Raw genomic sequence first — 15637 nt, forward strand, 5'->3', positions numbered from 1 at the left:
CTGCAGCAGATGTGTTTCCTGATTAAAATATCCCCAAATTTGTCCCTTTAGGCTCAGGAGCACACAGAGCAACACGAAGCATCCAATGCTGGCGCTCAAGGGCAGGAAAAGTGAGATGTGAGTCACCATCCATGGCTGCCTGAGCTGGGCATGGATGGATGGCAGGCAGTGGATGGATGGAGAGAATAGTTTGCATGTCCCAGCAGTGACTCAGGCAGGATGCTTTGTCTCCATGTCCATGAGCACTTGCACACACAGAGAATTTCCTGCAGGTTCTCTAGAGCAGCCTGGCTTGCAGTGGTGCTCAGTTCCAGCACAGCCTTTAACTCAGGAGGGCCTATGATCAGATCTCTCTCAGAGCCTGATTCTCCTTCCAGGTGTGCCCCTGTCCCTGGACAGCTGAGCATGGTGGGTCCCACCCAGGCACTGCTTCAGCAGCCACTTTTGCTCTGCCCTCGCTGTCCTTTGGGCTGGAGATGCTCTCAGTGATAGCCGCCTTCCTTCTTGGGGGATGTAGGCACAAAGGAGTCAGATTTTGCTTTGTGGCTGTTGAAGATTACAATGCAAGATGTTTTCTATTACCATCTGTATGGCAGATTACCTTTGTCAAGTGGGCAGTTTGCCTTATCTCTCTCTCTGAGTGACCACAATCACTCCTCCCTTGGGAGGGGACATCTGCTGATAACAGCTATTGAATGTCACTGCATGGCTGATAAGAACTACAGCATCCCACAGGGAGATGTGAGCCCAGAGGGAGGAGCCAAGCATTGCCCAGATATAATCCAGAGGTTTTGAGACACCAGCACAGCTTTCTCCATGGGATTCTCCACTTCACACGGGATCCTGACACTTCAGGAGGGCTGCAGCCACAATTCCAATGGGACTGCTGCCAACACCCTGAGCCACAGGGTGTCAGGTTGGGTTCTGACACTGTCAGTGTTGTTCTAGTGTACTGCATTGTTTATTTTATCCTTTTATTTCCTTCCCTGTTAAATAACTGTTATTTCCTGCTCCCATATTTTTGCCTGAGATCCCCTTAATTTAAAATTTATAGCAATGTGGTGGGGTGGGGAGGGTTTACATTCTCCGTTTCAGGGGAGGCTCCTGCCTTCCTTAACAGACTCCTGTCTTTCCAAACCAAGGCAGTGGGTGATGGGTCTTGATAACTCCTTGCACTCCCCTGTAGGCAAATCTCTTATGGCAAAGAGGAATGATTTTTTTATGGTAATGAAAGAACACGCTCCCTTGAGCTTGTTCTTACAAAATCCTATTGGTATTTTTCTTTGTTTGCAAGTTTTGGAGGCTAGGGAAGAATTTCTCATGCAAGTTAGACTGACAAGAGGCTCTGTGGACTCTCACTTTAGGTTAATTAATTGGGGACTCTGGGTAGAGTTAAAGCATGGTGTGCCTGCCTGTGATTTATTTCTTCCTCTTGCCTGGAATGACATCAAGCTGAGGGTCAGGAAATGACCACTGCCACAAGTGTAAGTCCTTTATCCTATTTAGCATCCTAAATAAGGAAAAGAAACCTGAGGTTCTCACAGCAGCAGCTCTCAGGACACAAATGCTCCTCTCCAAGAAAGGTTTCACTGGGTAAGGGCAGCCAGCCTAGACAGTTCAGTATTTGGTAAACATCATGCAAAACAAAGGAAGCAGGGTTTTAGCCATCTCACTCAAAAAATTGTACTTTTCATTCTGAAGTGTGTCCATTTGTCTAATTCTCTTCAATCCACTCTTCTCTGCTTTATGCATTACTCAATTATTTGTATGCATTCCAATTTAGCTTTAAAAGTCAGTATTTTTCTGCCATTCAAAAAAGCTCAATTAAGAATTTTCATTTGAAGAATGCATGTGGCAGCTTTCCTGCCCTCACTTCAAATGACTTATAACCAAAAGCAAAGTGAACCCCATATTTGAGTGTACTATTCCTCATTTCCAATTTGAGCAGACCATATTAAATCTTTGCAAAGACTTGTGCTAGGAAAGCTTTTTCACTGGAGTATTTGGGAAATGCAAACAAAAAGGAATATGAACAAAGCAAATTGATATTCACATGACATTTTAAAATGTATTCTGCAGGCTCTCTGCAGAGATTCATTTTTTTTCTGTTTCATCAGTTGTATACAGAAGAAACTAAAGTAATGCCTGCCACTGTAGCAGAGTTTTTTATGCCTGCTACTCTTGCAGGTCTTGTGGGAAGATTTTTTCACTTTTGCTCATTTCAACTAAGTATTCTCTAAGAGTGGAGAAATTCAAGGAGACCAGAAGCAGGAGAGATGGTTCTTTATATCTTTTCCCGTGGAGCTTCTAGTACAAGTAATGGCAAAGGAGATGGCAGCTGACACAATTTAGAGCACCCTTATGGATTCCAGCTTGGCCTGGAAGGCAAGGAGACAGGGGCTCTTCATTTGTGGGAAGCCTGACTGATCATGGGCAGAAGGGCAACCAGTAATAGTGTAATATTAAAGTCTTTTCTCTCCCTTTGGTCGAGCTGCAGGAGATTCAAGATGAAATTAAGTTTGGCTCATTTACATCTTGATCCTGCCTTGTACTTAAGCACTTTGAGGTGAACATTGAGGGAGGCAGTGAGAAGACACAGCTCGGCAGATGACTGATGAATATATAGACACAGCCAAGGACCATTATGACACAACTGAGCCTTTTAGAAGCTCTCCTCTCTTTCACACTGTCTGCTGCCCTGGCATCTGATGACAGATGTCTCACAGGTGGAAATTAACTCCCTTCAACCAGGAGGATGTAGGGACATTTTTGATCTCTGGGATTATCAGTTATGCAATTATTAGTGTGTTTTACATAAGAAAATCTGTTCCATGAGAAGATGTGGCCCATGCATGTTTGTAGTTGGCTGATGGGAAAGATGTGTAACTTTACTGATCATTTGATGAATGTCATCTGCAACACCTGGGAATAGATTTAATTTCCTTTATCCCTTCTCTAAGTTTAAGATCAAATGTGAAATATCTGTTGATGTTTGCTCTCGGAGCTTGACTTTCCCTGTCTGTAGCTCCGCAAGCTTCCCCTTCAATCAGGCAGAAACACCACTATGGGGCAGTCCAAGACACCCTTCATGACAGCAGCATCGATGTGCTTTTAGTTCCTGCTGTCAAGTGGAAACAAATAACCTTGACTTTTTTATTTTTTAATGGCAATTCCACTTACCCAGAGGTAGGTGAGAGGAGAAATGACATGCTATTTTCACTTGCAAGTTGTTGTTTGTCATTTGAAAATCCATAGTCAGATGACAGCTGAGACCCCACGAGGCAAGCATTTGTAGCATTTTTGTAGTGTTCTTCCACTGCTTTCTTCTTGTGGTTTTTTAATAAAAGATAAATTAAAGGCAAGAAGAAAAGCCACATGTAAACCTTTAATGCCCTTACCTGAAACGAAAATGTTTCTGTAGAGCCTTAGTAAACCCAGGCTTAACAGAAGACTCTGAAGGAAGATCTCTAACTCTGCCTTGAGGAAAACAAACTAAAATAGGAATATAAATATATTGATGAAGAAGATAATGATTGTTATAGTTGCTCTAATAAGTAGTAAGATTTAGCTGGGTAGCTTGAGGTGTCTTGGCAGAACTATGTGACTGACATCACTCACATTTAATTGGAGATCTGTTGCCTTGTGTTTCTCCAGGAGAATATAAAGCACAAGCAAAACAGTATTTGTGTCATTTTATGATCACAACAGTCCTGTGGAGTACATACTCCAAGCTCTGTGGGGAATGAGCAACGGAGAGTCAAAAAGGAATTTTTACTTTTTATCATCCAGTTTTCAGGACCCTAGTAGAGCTAATGACAGAGTTCAGAGCCCACTGATCTCTGTGCAAGGAGAGTTAAAGGCTATGAACACAAGTGAGGAAGGCACCATGGAAAGCCTACTTAGCCAGGAGGATGTGGAAAGAAGATGAAGAAAGACCAGGATCCTTCAAGGGACTTCAGGAATACCTTGTGAATTCCTTTTCCTGAAGGCAAGCCATCCTTGTCAAGAAGAAAAGTTAGCAAGCATGACAACATGTTCAGACTTGGGGAATTTTAAACTAGACCAGTTCTACCCTGTAGACAGAATGCTCAGAGAAAAGGCAGTTTGAGTGCTTGGAATACCCACACATCTGTGTTGAGTCCAATTTGAAGAGGTTTAAAACAAGTAGGGATTTGGCTGCAGGATTTTCTCGTAGCAATGTGCTCTGTGACAGCTGAAAGAGACAAGAAAATCCAGATTCTGTTCAGGGGTTATTAAAAGGAAGCTCTGCTGCAAAGCAGGGAGAGACAGAACAGCTTCAGGAGGTGTATTACTCTTGTAGGAACATGAAGTTGGCGGGGTCAGGGGGTGGTTTGGTGGTATCAGCCTTGGCCTCATTACCACTGTTGGTTGTTGTGGTGGTGCTGGGTCTCCAGGACAAGGTGAGAGATGAGAATTCAACTACAAGTTCTCAGAAGGTTGATTTATTATTTTATGATATTACATTATATTAAAAGAAATTATATACTAAAACTATACTAAAGAAAGAGAAAGGATACATCAGAAAGCTAGAAAGGAATGATAATAAAAACCCATGACTGACCAGAGAGTCTGACACAGCTGCACTGGGATTGGTCATTATATTAAAAACAATTCAAATAGAACCAATCAAAGATGCAGCTGTTGGTAAGCAACCTCCAGACCACATTCCAAGCAATCAGATAATTACTGTTTACATTTCTTTTCAGAGGCTTCCAAGCTTCTTAGGAGAAAAATCCTGGTGAAGGGATTTTTCAGAAAATGCCATAGTAACAGTTGAGTATTGTGGAGCTTGGGGGATCATGATCTCTGGGAGGTCTTTCACTCAGAGAGAGAGGTGCTGGAGAAGCCACTGAGGCCCAGGAGAGCTCAAAGGGCCTCACTGAGGACCACTGTTTATGGGGTCACAGGATGCTTGACTTTGCTCACCAGCAAGTTTCCATCCTGGCCACAACCTGTGCCAGTAGCTGGGCTGTAACAGTGGCACTGCTCCTCTCAGGCTGTGACGCAGGGAAATGCTTCACCAGGGCTGCAGAGGATGATTCTCAAGGCTGGGCTTGTTTGGGCAGCTGCTGCTCCTGGCTGTTCCCATCTGCACCACTCAAGAGTGTCACTATAGGATATGAAATAAAATGATGCGGACACGCAACTCTCCAAGGTAAAAAAGAGGGCCTTTAATTTCTGACTCCAGCATTTATAGATTTCCAAAAATGACAGTGGATTGGAGGGTGACAGTGCCACCTCTCCAATGACACTGGGCAAATCAACAGTCCATCAAATTTCTCCTCCTCCATAAAAGAATGCAAAACAATGAGTTATTTACAGAAAGTGTGCAAGTTTGTTACAAGAACGTAAACATCAGAAGGCTTAGAAAAATTTAAATAAACAGGGTGACATGAGAGCTCCTGGTAAAATCCAGGAATGCCTCATGGCTTGAGTGGTGTGGACCAGGGACACTTCACCTCTCAGATGCTTTAGTCATTACAGTTTCCCTGCTCCTTGTATGGCAATTAAGGACAGCTACTCTGCTCTATTACACTCTGTTGCCTGGAAAACCCAGCAAATTACAGGAGTGCAGCATTATTTATGTAGAAGTGGACTGCCAGCGTTGAGGAATGTTGAAGACCCTAATCCTAGGAATTAAAATGACAGCTAATGACCTATGAGTGAAAAGAATGTGGCATTATCCCCCAAGATATAAGCTACATTTATGCATTGGTTTATTATTTATGATGCATCTGTCATGTGCACTTGAGAAATTACACATCAGGATTCATAATAGTCTTACAGAATATTTCATAACCTGTGACTGCTAAATTGATAACCTTGGGCTCCTTACTGACTCAGCTTTTCTTGCACACCCCATCCCATCATTTTACTCACCAATTCTTTGGAAATAAGGAGAAGTTTGTCTCTTAAAATTACTTTTTTGAAAGACAGTGTACTCTCTGATTCATCTAATCAAAGTAAGGCACTTATTTTTCCTCCTGTGCCTCATTTAGGCATTCCTTGTCAAACACCAAATCCAAGCCTAAGTGACTGCTGGCCTGGGAGCTCTGCTTCCTTTATGGATTCTGCCAAACTCTGGCATACAGCCCAGAAGGAGCTTAAAGCAAACTTATCTCATTTCCACTGAGGTCTAATAGGTGTGGGAATTCCCCTGAGGTGCTACAGAAGTAATTTTCTCATCAGCTGTCAATGGTCCCAATCCACATGGCACAGATAATTTAAGCATCTCAAAAGGGTAGCTTTAATTTAACAGCAGCTCAGGCTGGGTCCACGACCTTGAACAGAAAATTCAGGGTTTTTCCCTGGTTTGTGAACTCTGCTGTATTTTATTGACTTCCTGTTCATCTTATATTATCTAATTTAAGTAGTCACTCTCACAGGAGATATGTGTGAGGTATTCTGTGAGTCCTTGTTGTTATGTTACTGATGCAAGTTCTGCATGTTTATAATAACTCTGTTACTGCACTGAGTTTGGCTGAGAGAATTTGTACCATCATCTAATTAAAAAATAAGAATTTTTTGTCCTATCTTCAGCTTTTCCTGTCAAATGACAAATCCAGATATTAGAGCTTACTGTGAGAAGAGCTTTCACAGAAAAGGATGTGTGTTATGTGTTTGTAGGTGATATCCCTGGGAAAATATTTAGGATCAGGTGATATTTTTGCACAGTATTTTGGTCAGGTTTAGCTGCAATATTCTGTTTTGTAACTGAACAAAGGAGCAGGGAAAGGAAAACCAAAATCAACCAAATTGTCTGAAAGTGAATTGTTCTTCATTTGTGGGCTTTTGCTTTTCTTGGGAAAGTTCCTTTTTGGGAAGGTAGGGGGAGAATATGGTCTTAAAATGGGTTTTTGTTTTGAGACACTTTATTTTGTGAATGATGCATAGGAAGCAAAAGATTTTGAACAGGGATTTTTTTTTAACAAAACTGAAAAAGCATGAATGCAATTTGATCACTTGAGATTGGGATTGAAATGTCCCAAGCATCAAAGAAAATGACAACAAAAGAATAATTGGGGAGCAGTGAGCAAATGCAGTTATTGGAAACTGGAATAGCACCACATTCTTACTGGACCAGCTCCTGTGTAAGGCCAGGTGGGGCTAGGTGTGTGGAAGGAATATTTTATAATGATAAAAGGGATCCAGACCTCCCTTTTTAAGCAAAGGAATCATTGGGGAAGTAGCAATTACACACAGAACCGCACAATGTTTTCATTAAATCTATTCTTATTCTCTGTCCTAAATATAGTCCTTATCATATTTTTCCTTCTGTGTTTGACTTGTTAGAGGTTTTTTGCTTTATAAGAGAAAGGCAAAAACCAGTAGGTCTTTTAGAAACACTCTAAGTTGTTATTTGCTACAAGAGAAAGTATATACAGAACACAGAGCAATGTGGAAAGGTGTGAAGGATTTTATGGGAATTTAGTTCTCCTTCCCTGAGTAATGCCACAATCCCAAAGCTGTAAAAGCCTTCCTGCCTCTCAGCACTGCCATGAATCTTCCACTGAGACCATAAATGCTGACTTTCACACCTTTTTATTCTGGCAAGACTGTACCACTAAACTCATGTGTTTTGTAGGTTCTGCTCTATTTTTTGCATTTTAAGGTTCACAGGCAAATAATTTCAAACAGAAGCATTTGACCATCTTGGGGGATTGAGGAGGAAAATAAAAAATCAAATTGATGTGAGAGCTTGTCTGGTATCTAGTATGTGCCTCCAGTGCTACCTGTTAGACCAAAGACCCAAAGTCTGTTCTGGGCAGGCAGTTGTAGCAACTGGACTGGGTTTGTAGCAGCATGGACTCACCATAGAAAAGCCTAGATCTGCTGGAAGATGTAAAGATCCTTGCTTCAATTCAGGCTAGAAGCTCAGGTCCAATAAATGTTCAGGTCCAAATTCAAATGTTTCTGGTGTTCAGGATGTTATGGTTTTGATTGATAAAGTCAGACTTTGAAGAAATAAATGCTTTTCATTAAAAGACTCAGGAAATAAAATTTACTTTTTTTACTCATTCCTGCCCCCGCGATGTGCATAAATCAGACTCTGCAGGAGTGAACAAGTTGCTTTCTCTACAGGATCTTCCAAAAAAGGAAAACCACCACCTAGAAAGAGAATTTTGCATTTATTTCAGGACTTTCTTCTGTCTTTCCTCAAAATTTTAAATTGTGTTGCCTTTGATTTGAAAACATTTTGTTGAGCTTTCAGTTTCTAAAAGATTTCTCATCTACCTCAAAAATTTTTCTCCTGCTTATTTCAGAGTGAAGCAATTTATTTCTAAACTATGATGTCATACAGGTAAAAGGTAGTCATACTGATTTCTTGTTTAAGTTTCAAGGTTTTTGGGTTGGGTTGGATTTTTTAAAGTTGTCTTGATGTAGCAAATCTCAAATGTGAGTATGAGAGTGGATAGGGAGACAAATTGAACAGGATAGAATATTTAAAGGCTCATTTCTAATACTGACTGCTGTGGTTAGGATGGATTAAGGGTTAATAGAAGGAATTCAGTCCACAACTACACCAAGAGTAATTACATAGCAGAGTAATTCACTTAGATGCTTTAAGGCAATTTATTTATAAAGTATTTGCATATTAAAGGCAATTGTTCTCCTTTAAACTAAGTTTGCATTAAGCATTTAACTGAGTTTCAGGAATGATATATTGAGTGGGCCAAGCTTCTGTGAGTTCCAGGATTCTGCTTCATGAATAAAACTGTCAGAGAAAGCAACCAATAACTCTCTGTCTTGACATTATATTCAGTACAACAAATAAATCTTTAGGATCTCAACAGACCTGGCAACTTCATTAACAGTTACGCCTGAAGCAGAGAATGAAAGGAAATCAATTCATGGAGTTTGATATTTTAGGGTTTACAGAAGAGAGGGGTTAGTGGACTGCTGATGAACCTTCTGTGCTGGAGCTCAATCTTCCTCCTACAGAGGAGAACAAAAATTGTAAGAGAAAACTTCCATCCAGGAAAGGAACAGTGCTTGAAACAAGGGAAAGGGTTTGAATTAATTATAATTGGAAATAGAAACCAAAGCCTGTGAATCCACAATAATAAAATCCTAAAATTAATTCCATTTTACAAGAAATATCTACTTCCTGTAAAGCTTTTTAAGGAAGTTTGCCCCAGTCTGCAATGCCTCTTCACCAGCTCAGGATCTGGTGTTTGTAGCTGAACAGACTGATTCCACAAAGCTTTTTACTTTTTTTTTTTTAAATTTCAAAAGTATTTCCTAATTCTGCTTCCAGTAAACATGTTACAGTTGATCTCAGATGAAACATAGGCCAGTATTGTAATATTCTGATTCTATTTATTGAAAAGTCAATGAATGATATGACAGAAAATATAATCTGCAAAACAGTTGTTGAGAAAGTTTCTGTGAATTTTAAATTTATTCCCACTTAGAGTCCAATATGTATTCCTGGGCCTATAAAATCAAGAATAATCTTTAGGGATGGGGAACAATCTGAAGCATTACAATTAGGTAAAAGATAAATCTATTGAACATCTACATTATGCATGTATATGAATAATTCCACTATTTAAATTCTTCTAAATCATAAGGAATAGAGAAATATGTTATCTGCCCTATCAAAATAGTAATTTTGTTATAAATTAACTGAATTAAATCTCACTTGGTTTCCTGTTATGTAGGATGCAATTTACATCATAAAGAAGATCGTTTTAGCCTTCTGAATCTTGAACCAGATTTAGGGTGAGGGAATACTGGAAAATCTTCATAATGTACATTAGTTCTAGGCACTTTTTCTCTTACCTGAACTTCCATGCTGGCTTTATGATGAAATTTATTTCAGGGAAGTTCTTGCAGGCCTACAATTTTATGCTGTATTTTCATGCAGTGAAATGATACACATTTATAGTTAATGATATTTCCAAATTCAAAAAACTTATAGACAAAAGGTCAGGGCATAGGAGATGAACAAATGAATAGGAAGGCCAGGATGGCAGAAAGGGAAATGTAGTGAAAGCAAGTGTCCAATTTATATCTGGTCAAGTATAAATTTCTTGACTTGATCAAGTAATCAGTTCTATATTTTCTAATTGATGTGTGTAGTCAGGCTAAAGTAGTAGGACAAGTTTTCTGAAGCTCCTTCTGGCAGGATTAAGAGAAATTTAAACTCTCCTAAACTCTCTTTCAATTTTACAACTTTACAGATAATTGGTCCCAACCATTCCTTACTAGTGTTGAGCACTGTGAGCTGTTTGCTTGTTAATTATCCATATGAAGGACAAAATGTGGGGCATTTTTATTCTTTAGAATAATTCAGTCCATAGAGACACAAGTTAATGGCTTCTGAACAACTGTAAATTATTACTGTGGAGTTGCTGCTGATAATCATTATTTGTTTAATTGCTGCTTCATGGTACAACAGAAAAATATTGATTGTGGAAGATTTGGTGCTTTGGGCAATGAAACTTTTGAAGTCAAATGTTTTTCTTGGCATGCAAGACTTTTAGTTGGATTCTCTAGGAGCTACTCCTACCACGTTTGATCTGATCCTTTTCTTCTATGGCATCTATCCTCTACCTGGTCACTGATATCCATGAAACTTGTGTTAAATTCTCTGAAATAACTCTTCAAATTTGATAAAGATCAACCTGTAGTCTTCTAAGGGAAAATTGAGATACTGAGGAAGTAAACATTTTGGCCAGGAGTAACTGTGTGCTCGTTTGCTCTGTGGATTTATAGTGCCAATTCAGCTGTGATTTTCACTGGTCAGAGTGAACAGTCCTGTCAGGTCACCAGTGATCCCACTGCCTTGTGGTTATTTCTGCTGCTCTTGTGTCTCCACTGCCTGTGATTTCCACTCAAGGCATGCTGATAAAAATTGTGCCCAGCCTCAGGTGGATGATAAAACACCCACTCAGTGCCACAAGAGTGAGTATGTGAATCCTTATTCTCCCCCAAAACATCCTGCACCATTAAGGTGACAAAAAGGTTGACCTTGACCTCATCAGGAGAGCTCTGGGCAGTCCATGTTGATTGAAAGTGAAGCGCAACAGGATGCAGTGAGGGAGGCTTAAAGCTGGGCAGGGCAGCAGGAGCTGTGTGTGAGCTGAGCAAATGGCAGGGTGTGCTCTTGATGCCTTAGGATTTTACCTTTTAAGTTTTTCATTTATTTGTAACATGCAATTCTTAATAACTCTTGTATAATAATTCTTGTATAACTCTAAACTCCATACACAGTGTGAGCTGCTGCTTTCCCATTTTGGTCAGAAACAATTCCTCTCCAGGTCTGGGAATCAAGGATACCTCACTGTCTCAGGCCCTGAGAGATGTAAAACAAAAGTGAGTTGAGGGGAGCAAGCTTGGAGTAAATGACTTCATTACCTGAAGCTGTAATTGGAAGATTAACCCTGAATATGCAAATAGACCAAACTTATAAAAGTATGAAAACCCATGACATATTGTCCATTTTTAGGTATAGCCCTTGAGTGTGCTTTGTCTGCCCAAAATACACCTGAGGGCCCTTCAATAAATATAACCTCTTTTTATTCTCATAGTTTTGTTTAGCCCTGGTTTTTAAGTTGCCCAATCAGGCCTGAGTGTGGCTGCAGAGCTCTGGGAGGGCAATGCCAGCCAAGGCACTGCCCAGCAGGGGCACAGCGGGTTCTGCTCCAGCTCCTGCCCCTCCAGCCTTGTCCCCTCCATGCCCTCCTGGCACCAATGGCTCTTCACACCTGGGACATCCAGCTCATCACCCTGAGGGGCTCAGCCAGCTCTAAACCCAGAAGAAATGCACTTTGGTATTTTCCTGTGAAGAGTTACTCGCTGCTCTTCACACACTTCTGCTCTCTGCCTCCCTTAACTGCTGCAATCCTTTCAGTTTAAAGTGTCCTTCCTCTATAAATGGCACTTAGGAAATGATTTCTGCCTTCCCCACCTATAAACCACACTGAGATTCTTCCTCTTGTTGCCACATAAATGAGAAAAAAGTAGTGTGTATGCCAAGAAATAAAAAATACCAATCTATTGTCTCTTCTCTTTTATATGGCTACTTTTGTCTGAAGATATTAAATCACCTTAGAACTATCAGTTAGCTGAAAACAGATTTTACTGCACCTCTGAAGTGAAAAAGCAGTGAAACAAAAAGACATTTCAGATTTTAATCCATATTTTTGTTGCCTCTTTTTGTTTCTCTGTGCCCTCCCCCCCTCCAAAGAATTCCAGAGCTTAGTGAACTTTCTCCTAGACTGTGTATACATATATACACACACATATATATATAAAAATGTAAATAATATAAAAAAATAGAAATAAGTGTATTTATGAATATGTATATGAATATATATGTAATTTGATCATCATACTTACAGAGCCCTAACTTCAGGGAGTCACCAAGCTGGGCCACACTGGGAAATACCTTTCTACTTACAATAAAAAAACATTTCTGTAAACATGATGTTTGCATGAAACTGCCATATAATGCATTTTCTGTATTGTAGAGAGCTAAAAAAGTTTCCATGTTTGTTTTTTTTTTATTATTCATCTCTTCATATACCCAGGACTGCAGCCATTCTCAAGATTTGTGACAGGGAAGGGGGATTAAGGTCTTTTGATTTAGATCCTGTTGTTGCCATTTAGATAGACTAGGGCAAACCAATACTTTGACCTTGAATGAAAAGTTCTTAAGCATGTGTGTGATATTTTGGATCTGCCTTTATATATTCCAGACACTTTGCTGTCAGGCAGAAAAGTTAGATTAAAATTATATTAATATTTGAAGTTCACCTTTAGTGGAATCTGCACAGGCACAGACACAATTGTCCACTGTCTAGCAAATCAAACAGCACTTTCTTGTCCTTAAGAATGTTCTTTAAATCATTGTTCCATGCATTTTCTGTGCTTTGTTAGATTAAGACAAAGTACTCAGCACTGCTAAGTGCTCAGTGCTGCTCTAGGGAATTTCTTCATGAAGGATGTCAAATACTTGTATGTCATGAACTAACTGGAAAATCATCATCATGATGTTGTGGGTGCCTTCCTTATGGGTAGGTTTATCTCAATGAATGTCTCTGTACTGTCATTTCAATACCTTTCTCATTACCATCACTCACTTGTTCAATGCAAAAAAATGACTTATTTTCTGCTGAGTGACAAGGTTATCTAAATTTGAGATTATCTAAATCTAAATATCTCAAATGCTTTGAGGAAAACAATTTGTTTCCCATTGCACCATAAATTAATGTTCTATATTTGTTTCTAGTGGATTTATTTCAGTCAAAAACCTTTTAATGGGATCTGGACACTTATTTGTCCTCTGAGGTCTGTGAAAACCTTTCCCTGGTGTCAGTTACCTTTGCAAAGCCCTCATAAGAATAAGGTTTTCAGCAGCAGTGGGATGACCTTCAATTTCCATTAGTTTCAGTTTTTTCCTTCTTAATTGCTTTGATGTTTAAGAAATCATATTTTCATGATTGTTGTGCAGTATTGACCAATCACCCCACAGTGTCTGGGGTGGCTCCACCTCCCCCAGCCTTCTTCTGCTGTAGCATTTTTACCTTGAGCTGCTTGAGCTCTTTGGAAATGCAGGATTTCAGTGGAAATAATGGCATTCATGAATGCAGTTATTCATTATCACAGGAATCCCTTTGCTGCTCTCCAACTAAATTTGATAGTTACCACAGAGTGACACAAATATTCAGCAATTTTTTTTATTTTTAAAATGGTAATTAATTTTTTAAATTTGTATTTGATTAGCTGTGAACTGTTAGTTAAATTAGTTTCTGAATTCTTATGATATTTTTGGTCAGTTTCAGAAAAAGTATTATGCTGTCATTTAATTGGTTTGCTTTAACAGTAAATTATTCTGTATAGATAGATATAGGTAGGTGTAAAAAGATTATTCTGGGGTCAAAATCAGCATTAACATATGAAATATATTTAGGTGTGTTATTTAGTAACTTGAAAATTGTCAGTGTTCAGTAATTCCATGCTATATAGTTGAAGAGATGATTTATCAAAATCTACTGCACGATTCATTTATAACAACAAAACAGATTAATTTATTTGCCTGGCTTCAATACTGTTGAATTATTATTATGTGAAATGGTGTAACTGTGTAAAATGAACTCTTCAGATGAGGCATGTTCTGAAAAACATTAATATTACTCACCACTCTTCCCAGTTCAAGAAAGTATATAAATTTTAATGGGAAATTATAAATTATTTGAGGATTGAGAGCCTGGAGGTCACTGCAGTTCTGTTGTTGACGTACTTTCAAAACTTCATTCACAACAGGTGAGCTGTCCAAAGGTGTTTGGGTGATGAAGGACAGAGTGTAGGGAGTGCTCACACTGCAATTCACAGTCTGGAAGTTGGGGATATACAAACATCTGTTGCAGAAGGTGGAAGGGAGAAATCCTGTCCCAGAGAAAAATTCCCTGGATTTCTGCTGTGTTTTGTGACCTCTCAAGGGTGTATTTAGAGAGAGCTGGCTTTCCTCTGCTCTCTGCTAACAAGTGATGTGTTTGTCTTGGATTGGAAAAGTAGATAACTCATAAAACATGTAAGTAAATAAATAACAAAAAAAAGTTACGAAAAGTTTTTATATTTTAACACATCATAAACTGTATGTTATAATCTGTATTATAGGAGGTTAAAGCCGCACATGAATGATGCATTTTGACTTCACTGATCTGTTGAGAGAGAAATTTACTCTTTCTGACAGGGCAGAGGATGTGGATGTAAAACTGCTCTGTCAAAATATTTTCTATCCCATTGACTTAGGGATCACATGCAGCTGAGCATGATACACATTTATAGGTAATGGACGTTCAGAGTCCTCTGAGAAGGTCACTGAAGGTCAGGGAAGCTGGATGTTTGTGCCAGGGCTTGGCATTGTAATTCCCAGTAAATGCCTGCATGTGTTGTTAGTATTTAGACTTGCACGTCACAGGGGAATAGATGCTCAAACAGACTTAGAATGAGCTCAGGCTGAAACAAAAAAAAATGATACAGCCACATCAGGTGAGTTGTGAAAAATAAACAGCTTTAAGTTCTGATTTTGTATTAGTTTGACTTGTCTGCATGGTGGTCTATGATCTAGAAATGCCAAAGTTTCAAGGAGTAATTCTGATAATGCAAGTGGGTTATTATCTTCTTTTTTCTGCTGTCACCAAAATAAATGCAGGACATAATCATTAGAATGACAGGAAAAGGAGCATAAAATCAGAATCTAGGTAGTTTTGCTGGCAGTGTTTCTTGGCTTTGGTTAGGAGCTGTAACACATTATATATAAAGATCCTTGTCATGGATTAAAGTTCAGCTAAAACTGAAGAAAATGGATTCAGAAGCCCACTCTCAAGTGTATCTATTCTGGGAATGGGTTTTACAGTGTATGCTTATAAAAGTCTATCTACTCCTTGCCCCAAAGGCAGGAAGTTGTAATTCTTCAATTTACAGATCATGCAGCGAATGATTAGGCATGTGTATCTTGTGATAGGTGTAAATTAAAAATAAATGTCAAATACACAGAAAGCACTTCTCTAAATGTTTCTGTAGATATGTGATTGCCATTTTAGCTGAAAAAAAAAAATTAGATATCCAGAAAAATATTGTTGTACTTTGTGGATATTTACAA

This window comes from Zonotrichia leucophrys, chromosome 4A (assembly GCF_028769735.1).
Source record: "Zonotrichia leucophrys gambelii isolate GWCS_2022_RI chromosome 4A, RI_Zleu_2.0, whole genome shotgun sequence".
In the NCBI taxonomy this organism is placed as follows: Eukaryota; Metazoa; Chordata; class Aves; order Passeriformes; family Passerellidae; genus Zonotrichia; species Zonotrichia leucophrys.